This window comes from Gallus gallus, chromosome 4 (assembly GCF_016699485.2).
Source record: "Gallus gallus isolate bGalGal1 chromosome 4, bGalGal1.mat.broiler.GRCg7b, whole genome shotgun sequence".
In the NCBI taxonomy this organism is placed as follows: Eukaryota; Metazoa; Chordata; class Aves; order Galliformes; family Phasianidae; genus Gallus; species Gallus gallus.
This window is the reverse complement of record NC_052535.1, coordinates 71,045,019-71,058,174: the sequence shown is the minus strand read 5'-3', so window position 1 is coordinate 71,058,174 and position 13,156 is coordinate 71,045,019. Positions and strand designations below refer to the sequence as shown.

Below are 13,156 nucleotides of genomic sequence, written 5' to 3'. Positions count from 1 at the left end.
CGCTCCAATTTATAGGAGGGAGAGGAGGTTCTTTGAAATATGTATGCCCGGCGTGAGATTAAGAAACAACGGTTCAAATGTTGGTCCGACCAGTTTATTACAAATGTTAATAAGGGAGATGAAGAAAGGGGAGGACGGACACTATTAAGGATTGGGGTGATGGGGAAGGGAAGGCGAGCGATAGAAAAGATAGAAAGAGGCAAGAATTGCGTAAAGCGGGGATAGTCACCACCAGGATCCAGCAGCAGTCCCGTTGCATGACGTTCCGACACTCCGAGGCCGAAGGGCAGGAGCAGCGAGGCCAGTCTTGAGCAACGAGAGGGTGCAGGTCAGGGAGGAAGCAGCAGGTCTCAGGTAGCAGGCCCAGGGAAGTCTGTCAGCAAACGGTCCGTAGAGAAGGATCTGAAGGCAGGAAGCTCGTGTCGTGGTGAGAGATCATGAGAGATCAGCCTCTGTGTTGTGGTGAGAGATCAGCCTCCACGTTGCAGTGAAGGATCAGATGGCAGAGAACCCCTCAAGTCTGTCGTGGTGAGTGATAAGCCTCTCTCTTGCCGTGGTTGTTGGACCCTCTTTTATCCTCCATTTTCTCCTGCCTACGTGGCATTCCTGGGTGCTTGAGCAAGAGTCCTGTGCATACCTCCTGGGATGGCCATCTTCCTCGAGATAAGTCCACACAAAAAGACCGTTTCCTGGCCATTAGCAGCAGCTTATCTCTCTCTGGTTGCCCCTAGCCTTGTCCATCTGTGCTCCTTAGAGGATTTTACAATCCTTAGCCAGGACCTGTCCATCAGTGTCCTCAAGACAAAAGATTTCTCTGCCTTTGCCCAGGACTTGCCTGGACTTGTTCCTCAGCAAACTTTGAGTCAATGATATAAAAAGAATAGTCTCTTACAATGCCTGCTCCACTATGGTCCTTTCCACAAGCTGCAGGGAAATATGTGCTCTGGGACATGGGACCTTATTCCCTTTCCTTCTCTGATCTTTGTGTTTGCGTTTGTGTTTCTCAGTCATAAAATCATAAAAGTTGGAAAAGACCTTTAAGTACATCTAGTCCAACTGTTAATTCATCACCAGCTGTGCCCCGTAAACCTTGTCCCAAAGTGCCACATCTACACACACATTTCTTGAACACGTCCAGGGATGGTGACTCCACCACCTCCCTGGGCAGACTGTTCCAATGCATTACCATTATTTCTGAGAAGAAATTTTCTTAATAGCCAATGTAGTATCTTCCTCTCCCACTTTCACACTTCCTGGGTGTTTTTTCAGCTGTTTTGTAAGTATGTTATTCTAGAGATGACACCAACTTGGCTGATGCACTCTGCTGTTCTCTGCAATGTGTCCTTTGGAGCTGGCTGGAATGAAATAGAAATGGCACGGGGCAGACCCTGGCCTCTCCTGAGAGAAGCAACTCCAGCAGACACCTAATGCCAACACCTGTACACGTACATCCATATGAATGGTGCTCTTTTAAGTTTCCTTGTTTGCATGTTTCTTTTTCCCCTAAAAAACAAACAAACAAAAAAAATAGGTAATGTTTTCATTCAAATACCAAACCTGTTTGGTTTTTACAGTCAAGTTGTATTTTTTAGACCTGATAGACCCCCACAGTGATACTGCAGTATTCTGGCATATGCCCAGAAAAGAATATTTATCTTACCGAGAAGCAGTATTGGATTGTTTATTTGCTCAATTTCTGCTGCACAAAAAGTTGTCGTGAGACTTTGGTCCATACCAGAGACTCGTGAGCATTGTAACTTGAAAGAGATGCTCAAATTTGAAGGTCAGTTTAAGTGATCCATGGAAATGTTGGGACATAAGCTTTTTCCAGCTTTTAAAGCAAAGATTAATTTAAAATAGAGTCTCTTTTAGTCAAATGGACTTTCAACAAGAGCAATTTTGACATCAAATTTTCTTATGTTCAAGTTAGGAAATGGTAAGCAGAAGAGTTCTTCACATTCTTTGGTAAGATTGTTCAATATAAAATTTTTATATATTCATATAAAATGAGCTGTTTCTATAGCACAGCATTTAGAGCACTTAGTTGGGAGATACAAGTCCTGGATTCTTACACTAGAAACTCTGCTTGCTCAAAACAAGTAAAACAGACTCAAATTCTGCAAGTGAGTTAGGAAAAAAGAAAGTTGTGGGGTTTTTTTGTTGTTTTTTCCCTGTAAATAATGCTAAAATATAGGCTTAAAATTACAACTGGATTTCTTGGTGTTTTTTTTAAATTTTTAAACTAATAAATTTTGTGAACTTCCAGTGGCTGTAGAGTCAGTATTCATGGAGATATTTTTAGATGCTCTGGGAATGTGGACACCACCATGGATATATAGTTGTTTTTTTATGGGCCGATCGCTGAACTTAAATGTTAATTTTAGAAGTTAGGTGATTTTTTAACAACTTTTTTCATAATTTCTATATGATATGAAACTAAACATTATTCCTTCATGCAGAAGTAAATCTTAATCAGGAAGTCAATACTACAGGAAGTATATCCTCCTAGAATTGTTCTTTAGTTCTTTTCTTTTGGGTTAATCAATATCTGACAATCTAAAGGAAATCTTCACTGCACGTAAGTATTGTTACTCAAGTGAGCAAGAACTTTGAGCAAAAAGGGGAAAAGAATCAATAATTTCAGAATACTCAGTGTAATTTTCAATGTTGCAGTAAATAATGGTTCCAACGAGGTTGGAATGACCCCCTTAACCAATCTGCTGGAAGCATAAGTTAAATCAAAACTAAATGATTAAGGTACAATACTTGAGGACATGACTGGGTGAACTTAAACCACCAGCTTGAAACAGCTCCAGTTTGAAATAGGAGAAGCATTTCAACAGGTATTTACAACCTTTTTAAATACAGAACCAAAGCTACTACTTCTCAAAGCCTTTCAAAAGGCTTTTCAGATATTGATATCTATGCAAAGTAATACTATATCTTCATAAACAGTTTACTCTTACTGATGTCATTTTTTTTCTGTAAAACTTAACACTGAACAGACCTAGAACAAAAAGAGAATTCTTGAAAAATGCCTACCAATTAAAAGGATCTTAATTTTTTTGTTTGCTTCTTTGTTTTTCTTAAACATACAAATTATTGTATAATAAACTGTTCATTACCATACATTTATTTATCTGTCTAGGCAGTTTACACTGACGATTAAATCAAATAATTTTGTGGATGACAGATTGGTCCTGGTGACAGTGTGTCCTGGTGGCTAAGAAGGTCAATGGGATCCTGGAGTACCTTAAAAGGATTGTAGCCAGAAGATCAAGGGAGTTGATCCTCCCCCTCTACTCTGCCCTGGTCAGGCCTCACATGGAGTACTGTATCCACTTCTGGGCTTCCCAGTACAAAAAAAGCATAGGGATCTCCTGGAGAGAGTCTGGTGCAGGGCCACAAACACGATATCTACATGTAGTCAAATTATCACACTCAATTCATTTCCAGAAAAATTTCATAATCTTTGTTCTTTTATTCCAATGCTGGAGGGAGTAATAAATTTTCACATAACTATATTCTAACTGCTGTGATACTTTGCCAAAATATTTAGAAAGGCAGGGAAGGAATAATTCAAGCTTCACTTGTTTTATCTTAGAGAGAGTCTAGAGCTCAGACAGCTTGCTGCTCTGGATGGTTGCACTAGAATCTACAGCTGTTCTGCTACACACAAGGATCAAATTCTCAATTTGAGGAGCCTGCTTGGCACACTCTTAGCACTACTTACTGGCTTCAGTGAGTTCAGGAATGTCAGAGATGTAAACAGAAACATTAGAATCTTTCCACACATAGCTGTCAGGAAACTTCTGAGGTTCAGTTCCTTCATTTACATGAGGTGATCTGCAGCTCATCTGTGCTGGAAAAAAAAAAAAAAGATGGTTATGTTTACCTTTTCCTCCTGCTTCTCTCTTTGGCTCTCAGGTATAAGATTTCTCCCTCTTTTGCAGTTCTGTTGTTGCTTGGAACTTCTCTGTGCACGTCGTTTACCATTGCAGTGGAAAGTTAGCTTCTTTTTGCCAGATTAGCTTTTTACCATTATCAAAGTTTAATTGACTATGATGACCTTGAGTTGTTAATTCTACATCCGAAGCAGAAGCCTGTAACAGTTGGATATAATCATTATATAATTAATAGTAGCGGACCTTGAGCCTGAATATGTGCACAAAAGGTAGTGTAAGCAGCAGCTGTCTTTAAGAATTTCCTAACAGAGTAATGACAGAGTCAAAACACGGGAGGACTTCACATGCTTATTTTACCAATATGATCTCCAGAGTTCAGACTTTTTGCAGGTAGGAGGCATCCATGTTTTGAAGCAAAACAAAGATAAGAACAATGTGCTGCAAGCAAGCAGGACATCCCGATTAGTACACAATACAATGACATATATGATCACTAGCAAAGTGATAATGGTAGCAGAAGATAAAAACCCTTTCTGAAGGGAAGTGAGGTGAGAAGCACAAAATAATGAGGATCAAAGAAAGACAAAATGAAGAAGATAAGAATTCTTCGGTTTCAGCTTCTCTCGAAAACACTCTCAACTCTGACTTCTGCAAATAAAATCTTCAAGGCACCATCAGTATCAACTATATGAATTCAGCTCTAGGATATTGTATTTTCATGAAAAAAGTACTGTAATATATGTAACTGTTTAAAATTAAAATATTAAAATTCCATATTTGTTGTAATGATGATTAATGATGTGTGAGAGCTAAACATTAGCACAAAATGTATCATTAATATATGGGCTTAATGAAGTCTGGTTTTAAATATTGAAATTACTGTATTTTGTCAGTCTTGTAAAAAGGTCAATTAAAGTTATTTTTGATAAGAATGTAAATATATTCAGTTGCAATAGTTCTTATCATGGAATTGCATCCTATATATAATTTATTTTGGAGTGGATTTTTCAGAGTAATCCAGCACACATTTTTGTTTGTTATATTTGTTTAAGATACCCAGTTCATGATCCGTACTTAAAGCTCTTGATACAATTATCCCATTTATATTAGCTAGAGTATCTATGCAAGAAGACCTAAGTTGTCTCTGAAACCGAGGGATATATCTTCAGAGAACAATTCAGGCCACCTCTTTCTCCAGTGATTATAAAGATGGTTTAAGAGTATTAGATTTTAATCTTACTCTTAACAATTATCAGCAAAAATAAATAAATATTTACACAGTTCTGTTTAAGAAGAAACTATCTGAATCCAGGCAATGCAGTCACACCCTCTATGATTTTAAATGTGTGTCATCTTGCAATTTTTAATATTCCTTTCAATTTCTTTTGAATATTGACTGACAGATTTTTCAGCTGACTAGTTCATTCATTTCTATTTTGTGCACTCCAAATCCACATTCTGCCATATTTGCTAATATTTGCTATTGCTATTTTTTGAAAGTTGCAGAATGTTTTTTTTTGTTGTTTGTTTTTTTTTCAATACTGTGACCTGTTAGCCTAGCTTAACAGCCAAATACCCACCCAGCTGTTCAGTCAGTGTGACAGAGGAAATAAGTAACCAATCTTAGGGGAAAAAAGAAAAAAAGAAAAACAAGCTAACAGAATAGGAGCAAGAAAAATCAAGAGCTGAGATAAAGACAATTGCTTACCAGTCACTGTTACTGTATCCTGGGTGGCATCAGAAGAAGTGTGACCAGCAGGCCAATGAAGCTAATTCTCCCCCTTTTCCCCCTTTCACTGGAGTCTGTATCTAGATCTGCTCCCCAGTCCCCCAGTACAAGAGAGACAGAAATCTTTAAGTGAAGGTCCAGAGTAGGGCCACAAAAATATTATCAGTGGGCTTGAGCACCGCTCCTGTGAACAAAAGCTGAAAGAACTGTTATTGTTTAGAAAACATAAGGCTTCATTGTGGCCTTCCAATACTTAAAAAGGAACTAGAGGAAAGATGTGGAGAGACTTTTTGCTTAGGTATATAGTGGTAGGAAAAGGAATAACTGTTTTATACTAAGAGAGAGCAGGCTTAGATGAAATTTTTGGAAGAAATTCTTTACTATGAAGTTGTTTAAATACTGGAACAAGTTGCCCGGAAAAGTTGCTGATGTCCCATTCCTGGAAACGTTCAAGGCAAGGTTGGATGGAGCTTTGGGCAACCTGATCTTCTGGAAGGTGTCTCTGCCCATGGTAGTGGTATTGGAACTAGGCAATCTTCAATGTTTTTTTCCAACCTAATATATTCTATGATTTCATTATTCTAAACCATTGTGCAGGCAAAGCACACTCTGAGAAAATAAACCCTTATTCATTTCTAATTAAAGTACCTTCAATAAGTGATTCTGGGATTTTGTAGCGAGAAACAAAAAATCCAAGCATTGAACCAACACAGTTTCTCATCCTCCTCTTGGGCACAATTTTACTTTTTCACTTGGGAATCCTCTACTCTTCTGCCTATTGCTGCTACCAAACCATATACAATGATTTCTCTTGTTGCTACTTTTTCTCACATTTTGCCCTTGCTCTGGCATGGGTCTTCCATGCGCTGCATTAGATATGTGCTCCACTGCCATGGAATACATCCTCTCACTTCTCTCTCTCTCTCTCTCTTTTTTTTTTTTTTTAGCATTATTATTTTCTGAGCTGTTTCTCACTCTTGTTCCATCTTCCTCTTTTCTGCCCTTTCTTAAATATGTTTCCACAGACTCAGTGTTACTGACTTGGATGACAGACTCAGATTTGGCCTTCAGTGTGTCCACTGTGGAGCTGTCTGGAGCTTGCTATGTACAAAACAGGACAGCTTCTGACCACTTGTCACAGAGGCCACCCTTGAAGCCCCACTACTAAGAAAACTTTCCTAGGTACACTCAGTGTAATTAACTATGCTTTATGAACGCTGAAACCATCCAAGGGGCAAGGTGGGAGGCACTATTGTAAAGTAGTAAACTGAAAATAGATTAAAAAGGAAAAAATCCCCAAAAATTCTTCTTTGATGCAACTTCTGTATGAAATTGTAACATAGCATGGTGATTTGAAATATTTTGTTGCAGTTGAAGCAGCATACACATATTACGAAAAGGCTTTCCCTGGCTTGTTATCTTTTTTGATATCTGCACTATGGTATCCATTGCAGACTAAAAACTGATCCTTCATTAAAGCATGAACACACAAGGAGACATAGATGCTTACTCTTGAGAAAGATATATTGAGAAGATTATTTGAAAAAAAAAAAAAAAAAAAAACCTTATAACTGGACCGTTAGAACTAGTGAAATACAATAGAGAAACATGAGGGTAACAGAACAGAATTGTATTGAATTTTATAAGTCATTTGCTGACGTACCATTGCTCAAGATAAAAAACATCTTCATTTTTAGAAACATTTTCTTTGCAGCTAGATGTGTGCACATGCTTCTATTGGTTCCTGGCATTCAACAAAATGACCTTTAATGTACAGCTTTGGCTGATGAAAATTCTAAATCCAGAGAGGAAGAAGGGCAGAATATCTCAGTAGGAGATCACTGTAACTGCAGCCAACAAATTTAGTGACAGAAAATTTAATGAAAGGCCTATGAAAACAGGAGCTCAGTAACAGTTCTCATGGTAAGATGCTACAGTAATTTCATTACTTTAACTGTGCATATATTACTGAGCTACAATAAATAAAACACTAAATTGTACATGCAATGCAATGAAGTTTAAGAGTGATGGTAAAATTTAAACAGTTACCAATAAAGTAAGAAAACAATAAACCAATACAACCCAAGGTAATGTATTTCCTGACTGAAAAGCAATTGGACTTTAAAATATAAGTGCTTCCAGAATATTAACATGGATATATATGTTGATTTTTATTTTCTTAAATTCCTGCTGTGGTTATTACTTTATATTTCAGGGAATATTTCCTGAGAAATTATCTTCCTCATTAGACCTTCTAGCACAGTAAAAAACTGACTCAAATCACTGGGAAGAATTTCAATAGCTGTGTGCTTTGTTTGTTTGTCTTAGGTTTTATTTTGTTTTCTCAGGAACATAGGAAGTATTGTTTCCTGCTAGTTATAGAAACATTAAGGTCCCAGCTACACGATATTTTGTTAGTAGGAGACTTTTCAGAATAATCAATGTGAACAAATAAAACACTTAACACAGTGTTTTTAGGACTTTGAATCTTGAATTTGGAATTGTATCATTCTGGATAGCATTAATAAATTAATGTATTATCCAATTGTATTCTTTTGGAAACTATACCCCTTGTCTGTATCTTATGTTATGGGTAAGTATGCCACTCAACTTTATTAGCGCCCCAAGATGATGAGAGTTGTTTGGATAGGCATAGCTATTCACAAAACTATCCACTGCTCAACTCAGTGAGATTTTCTGGAACCTGGACCTTCTACTTACTACTCACATCATATTTGTCTTCAGTGTAGCTCTATACTAAATAGAAATAAAACTTAGTGACAATAATAAATACAATCAAAATAGTAAAATAATAATAATAATAAGGTATTTCAAAATTGCCAAGGGTAAGAAATGTTAAGACTAGAGAGGGGGAAAAAAAAAACTTAAAAACAAAAAACAAAACAACGACAACAACAGCAACAACAAAACAAATATTTGCCTGAAAAGCAAGGGACAACATTTATGCTGCAGAATAACCCAGAATATCACCTGTGATACTGCTCTTACAAACTTGTATCATATGTTTACTTATTTTTTCCCTAACCATACAATTGAGAGAGGCAAAAAGATTTGAGTTCAATTGATCCTGGACTCTTTGCAATTCTTACTAGAAATTTAAACAAACAAACAAACAAAAAACATGCAAGAAATACTTAAGTATAAAAGAAGATTTAAGTTAATGCTAAGTCATGACCCAAACACCTGGAAATAAATAAAGATATGTTTATGTGAAAAGAACAAAATTACAATAATCATGCTGATCTCAAAAGAAAATTTTGTAGTTAGTATTAAAGTTGCTGTGTGACTATGTATAAAATTCTCTGTCTCCACCACAATGTTTCATGTGAATTTTACCAGGTTTACATGGAAAATCTTGTCACAGATTTATTCTGGTGGAGTTTCTGCTCAGTCACTATGCTGCCAGTCTATTGTCAATACCGATAAGCATACTGTTTTCCAAATGCTAAATCATTCATTAATACTTACCTCATTGCAAACAGGATAAACCATTTAAAGTTTTCATTACTTTTATTATTATTTTTGCCATGTATAATAAAAAAATGAATAGAAAATACTAATTATCAGTGCAAGACAATTTAAATAAAATGTCAGAAATTGTGAACTGCTTATTTCCTTGTTGCTTGTTGGTAGTTTTTCAAAGTTCACTACTAAAACAATTCCCTTAGGATGCATTTATTTGCCAAGTACATGAACCAACAGTACTTGTATGTATGTATGTAGGTATGTATTTATTTATTGTAACTCTCTTGGTAGCAGTTTCATTTGTAACTACAGTGCTATTCTTATATACATTGTTTCAAAATCCTATGGACATTATGTATCCACAGATATCTCACTGGCTTGTGCAAGGTTTGTATGAACCCAGGCATATTTATAGGGCTTTGTTTTCCAATATTCCTGCCTCTAACGTTTATTTGATTGTCATCTATCTATCTATTCATCTATCTATGTACTTATTTTTACTTATTTTTTACAATTACCTTTGGTTTTAGCTGTGACTTAAAATTTTCAAACCAAAGTAACCACAAAATCAAAACATCCTTCCCAAAAGCCAGAGAATATGATTTTTGCCTCTCTGACAACTGTACAATTCAGAATAAAATTTATGAAATTCAGTAGCTTGTAGTTACTACAGACATCAAAATCATTTCCACAGTCTGAGGCTTGATGCTACATAATAATTTGCATTTGTAATGTATGCTACACAGACTTTCTCTCAATGTGTTATTTTTCTTCTTCACTGATAGATCCATATATTATGAATTTGTCCTTGTTTAACTATCTGATTTAAAAAACAACATTTCAAAAATAATCTCCCATTACAGACATTCAACCCAAATATTACCAGAGCTATGCTTTCAAAGGTTTAACTTTCAAATGACTTATATTACTTGAAAACTAGACCTGTTAATAATAGAGCATAACAGCGTACCTGAAGAGACTGATCTTGCAAGTCTTTCTCACATTGATCATCTTCGCAATGTCAGCAGCTTAGATGATTTCTGTGGGAATAATGACAAGTGACACTTCCTCTTGGACTGTTTTTACACTATTTCTTATTGGAGAATAACTGGAATTATCATGAGATCATTTTGAATTAATGAACTGTTTAAATATTTGTTTACTTTTCTTAGGAAATAAATTAAAATCTTTTTCCAAATTAACTTTTTAAAAGATTTATCTGGTATTAACTCTTTGCATGAAATAGTAGGATAAGGTTTTTCTACAGTTCAGTGTGTGTCACTATTTGTTTTATACCGAATTTTATGTAGCTTGATATTCTTATCAATAACTGATGAGAAAAATGGGCTAAAACAGATGTTGAAGAATAGAAAAAGGTTTTGATGGAAAATAACAGCGTTAAGGTATATAAACTCACCACATAAGGACTTAAGAGGTGGCAACTGGCAAGAAGGATGAAAGTTATTACTTCACTTGATTAAGAATGGTATTTGTGTTGACATGTTGCCACATGCTCAAATGTACTGTGATTCATTTCTTCATGCCACTGGGGAATATTTTCACTAGGGCCAAAACAATTCATTTTGAATGATAAAGCACTTATTAAGCAATTCAAAATTTATATAAGTTCATACATATATATTAACATCTTCATTCTTTGCTTCAGTGTCAGTAGTGCTGGGCTAAAATATTCATATGCTTTACAAAATATACCCCAAATATTGTAGCTTTCCTAAAATGATGCTAACTACTAACATTTTGGGATACTTTCTTTTGAAGCTTTGGGGGAATTCAAAAAGCCACTCTTGCTCAAAATGTCAAGCTCTGAAAAGCCATCTGCTCCTGAACTTGAGTTCTGGAGAGAATCCTGTCCCTAGTTGCCTCCTTCTGTATTTGGTACAGTTTTCCACCTTTGTTTTATATCCATGTTAACTTCATTTTGTCCAGTCCAGCCCTGTGATCTGCTGTATATGAGGTACATGCACTAAACTTCCTGTATATGCAGTTGGAATCTTTTTCTGTTCATCTGTAGGAAGTGTATCATTAAACGACCAAATTAACTGGATGTAGGGTCAATCACAATAAAAGTATAAGCTGTCTGAGTGCTGCATAGCAAAAGAACTACTTTTTGTCAAGGAGCTGTCTCCTTTCTATAAAAAACTGTCTTGATAAGTTATAATAGGGGAGGCTTAGTCCGAATCTCTATAATAATAGAAAATAATATCCTTGACTGTGCAATTGAAGAGAATAAATAGGGCAAATGGCATACAGTGAGTAACCAGAGACATAAAAAAATGTTGTTTTTCCTTTCTTTCTTTTCTCCTTTCTTTTCCTTTTTCTTCTTCATTTCTCCTTTTCTTTGGTTTTTTTTTTTGTTTGTTTGTTTGTTTTAGTTTTTTTCCCTCTTTCTTCTTTGCCTTTTATTCCTTTCTTTCTTTCTTTCCTTCTTTCCTTATCATGATAGAATCACAGAATCATAGAATGGCCTAGGTTGAAAAGGACCATATAGTTTCAACCAACCTGCCACGGGCAGGTTGCCTAGAGCCACATCCAGCCTTGCCTTGAATGTCTCCAGGGATGGGGCATCCACAACCTCCTTGGGAAACATTTTCCTGTGTGTCACTACCCTCTGAGTGAAAAAATTCCTCCTAATATCCAACCTAAACTTCCCCTGTCTTAGTTTAAAACAATTCCCCCTTGTACTATCACTATCCACCTATGTAAACTGTTGTTCCCCCTCCAGTTTATATGCTCCCTTCAAGTACCTGAAGTTCACAATGAGGTCTCCCCAGAACATTCTCTTCTCCAGGCTAAACAAGCCCAGTTCCCTCAACCTTTCTTTTTTTTTTTTTTTCTTTCTTTTCTTCTTTCTTTCTATACCATAAATTAGTCAATCTGAAAAGTCTCTAAGACTCAAGTTGGAATGTTAGAAAGCAGGCATTCATTATTCTCACCTCCCAATGCACAAGGGAATCCTTCAACCTAGTGCCTAATACAAAACATCTTCAGCTTATATGTTTTACTTGAGCTACATATGCAAAGGTTTTCCCAGGCTGTATGTACATATTCAATACTTCCCCAAAAATTATTAACATAAGGTTCTGCCTGCTTGCACATCCTCAGTCATTTTGTGCTGGTGGTCCTAGGACCTTCTGGATGAAGTCAGTACTCTTCCTCACTGTGTTTGCTGGTTGATCCCAGTCTTCACATATGTGCAGTTAGATCGTTGCCCTGATTACGCAATGCTTGCTTTCTCAAAGAGAGCTTATTCAAGCAGATCTTCCTTGTCCACTTGGTACAAGGAGTTCTGTAGTTCATCATTATCTACTTGGTACAGGGGCACAGATTCTTCCTGTTTTCTAAACAAACTACAGATCTATTCATCCATCAGTGGACATCAAGGAAGTTTAACAATATTGCTACAACTTCTGTCTCACTTTTTTATTACCTCTTTTTTTTTTTTTTTTTTTAAGACAATTTTTCTGGTATATTACTTTGTTTTAACATCATGTTAGTCTGACTGAAAACAGATAAACTTGAGTCAGTAATATAGGATTAATAAAGTATATCTTCCAGAAAGGAGAGTATCAGTCTACTTTGTGTTCATATCGCTAGCTGATTTTCCTTTTCCTTGTATTTCTTAAATCCCCCTTAGTCACATTACAATTTTACTATAAAGCTGTTATTCTCAGTCACTACTTCTTGAGACAACTGGAATGAGTCATTCACACAACTCCCATATAGAGTCAGTTTCTGCTGTTGCTGAGCAATCAGGTTGTTCCCTCTGATCCATTCTCACTCACCACAAAAGAATCCCACTAGAATTCAGTGTACATGCCCATTAAGCACAAGGCCTCCAATGTCAGCTGCTGAGTTGTTATCACATTAATGAGTTAAAACTCAGCTCCATTCTCAGTAATGGCCAAAGGGCACACAGTGCCAGCTGAAAGGTGGAAAAGTAAGTGATTGCACACAAGAGACATAAAGCTCAACTTTGTCATTACCTAATTCTAGAACACTGGGATATCGTCCAAGG

General features: G+C 36.3%; 1 long non-coding RNA gene across 1 annotated transcript; it reads right to left on the bottom strand.

The window, feature by feature from the left end:
- Window positions 1-771: 771 nt before the first annotated feature.
- LOC124417948 lies at window positions 772-10,143 on the bottom strand. Its single transcript, XR_006939142.1, has 3 exons — window positions 10,091-10,143; window positions 3,734-3,862; window positions 772-1,503 (listed from the first exon to the last, which is right to left on the bottom strand). It is a non-coding gene; the product is annotated as an uncharacterized LOC124417948 (long non-coding RNA).
- Between the last annotated feature and the right edge of the window lie 3,013 nt (window positions 10,144-13,156).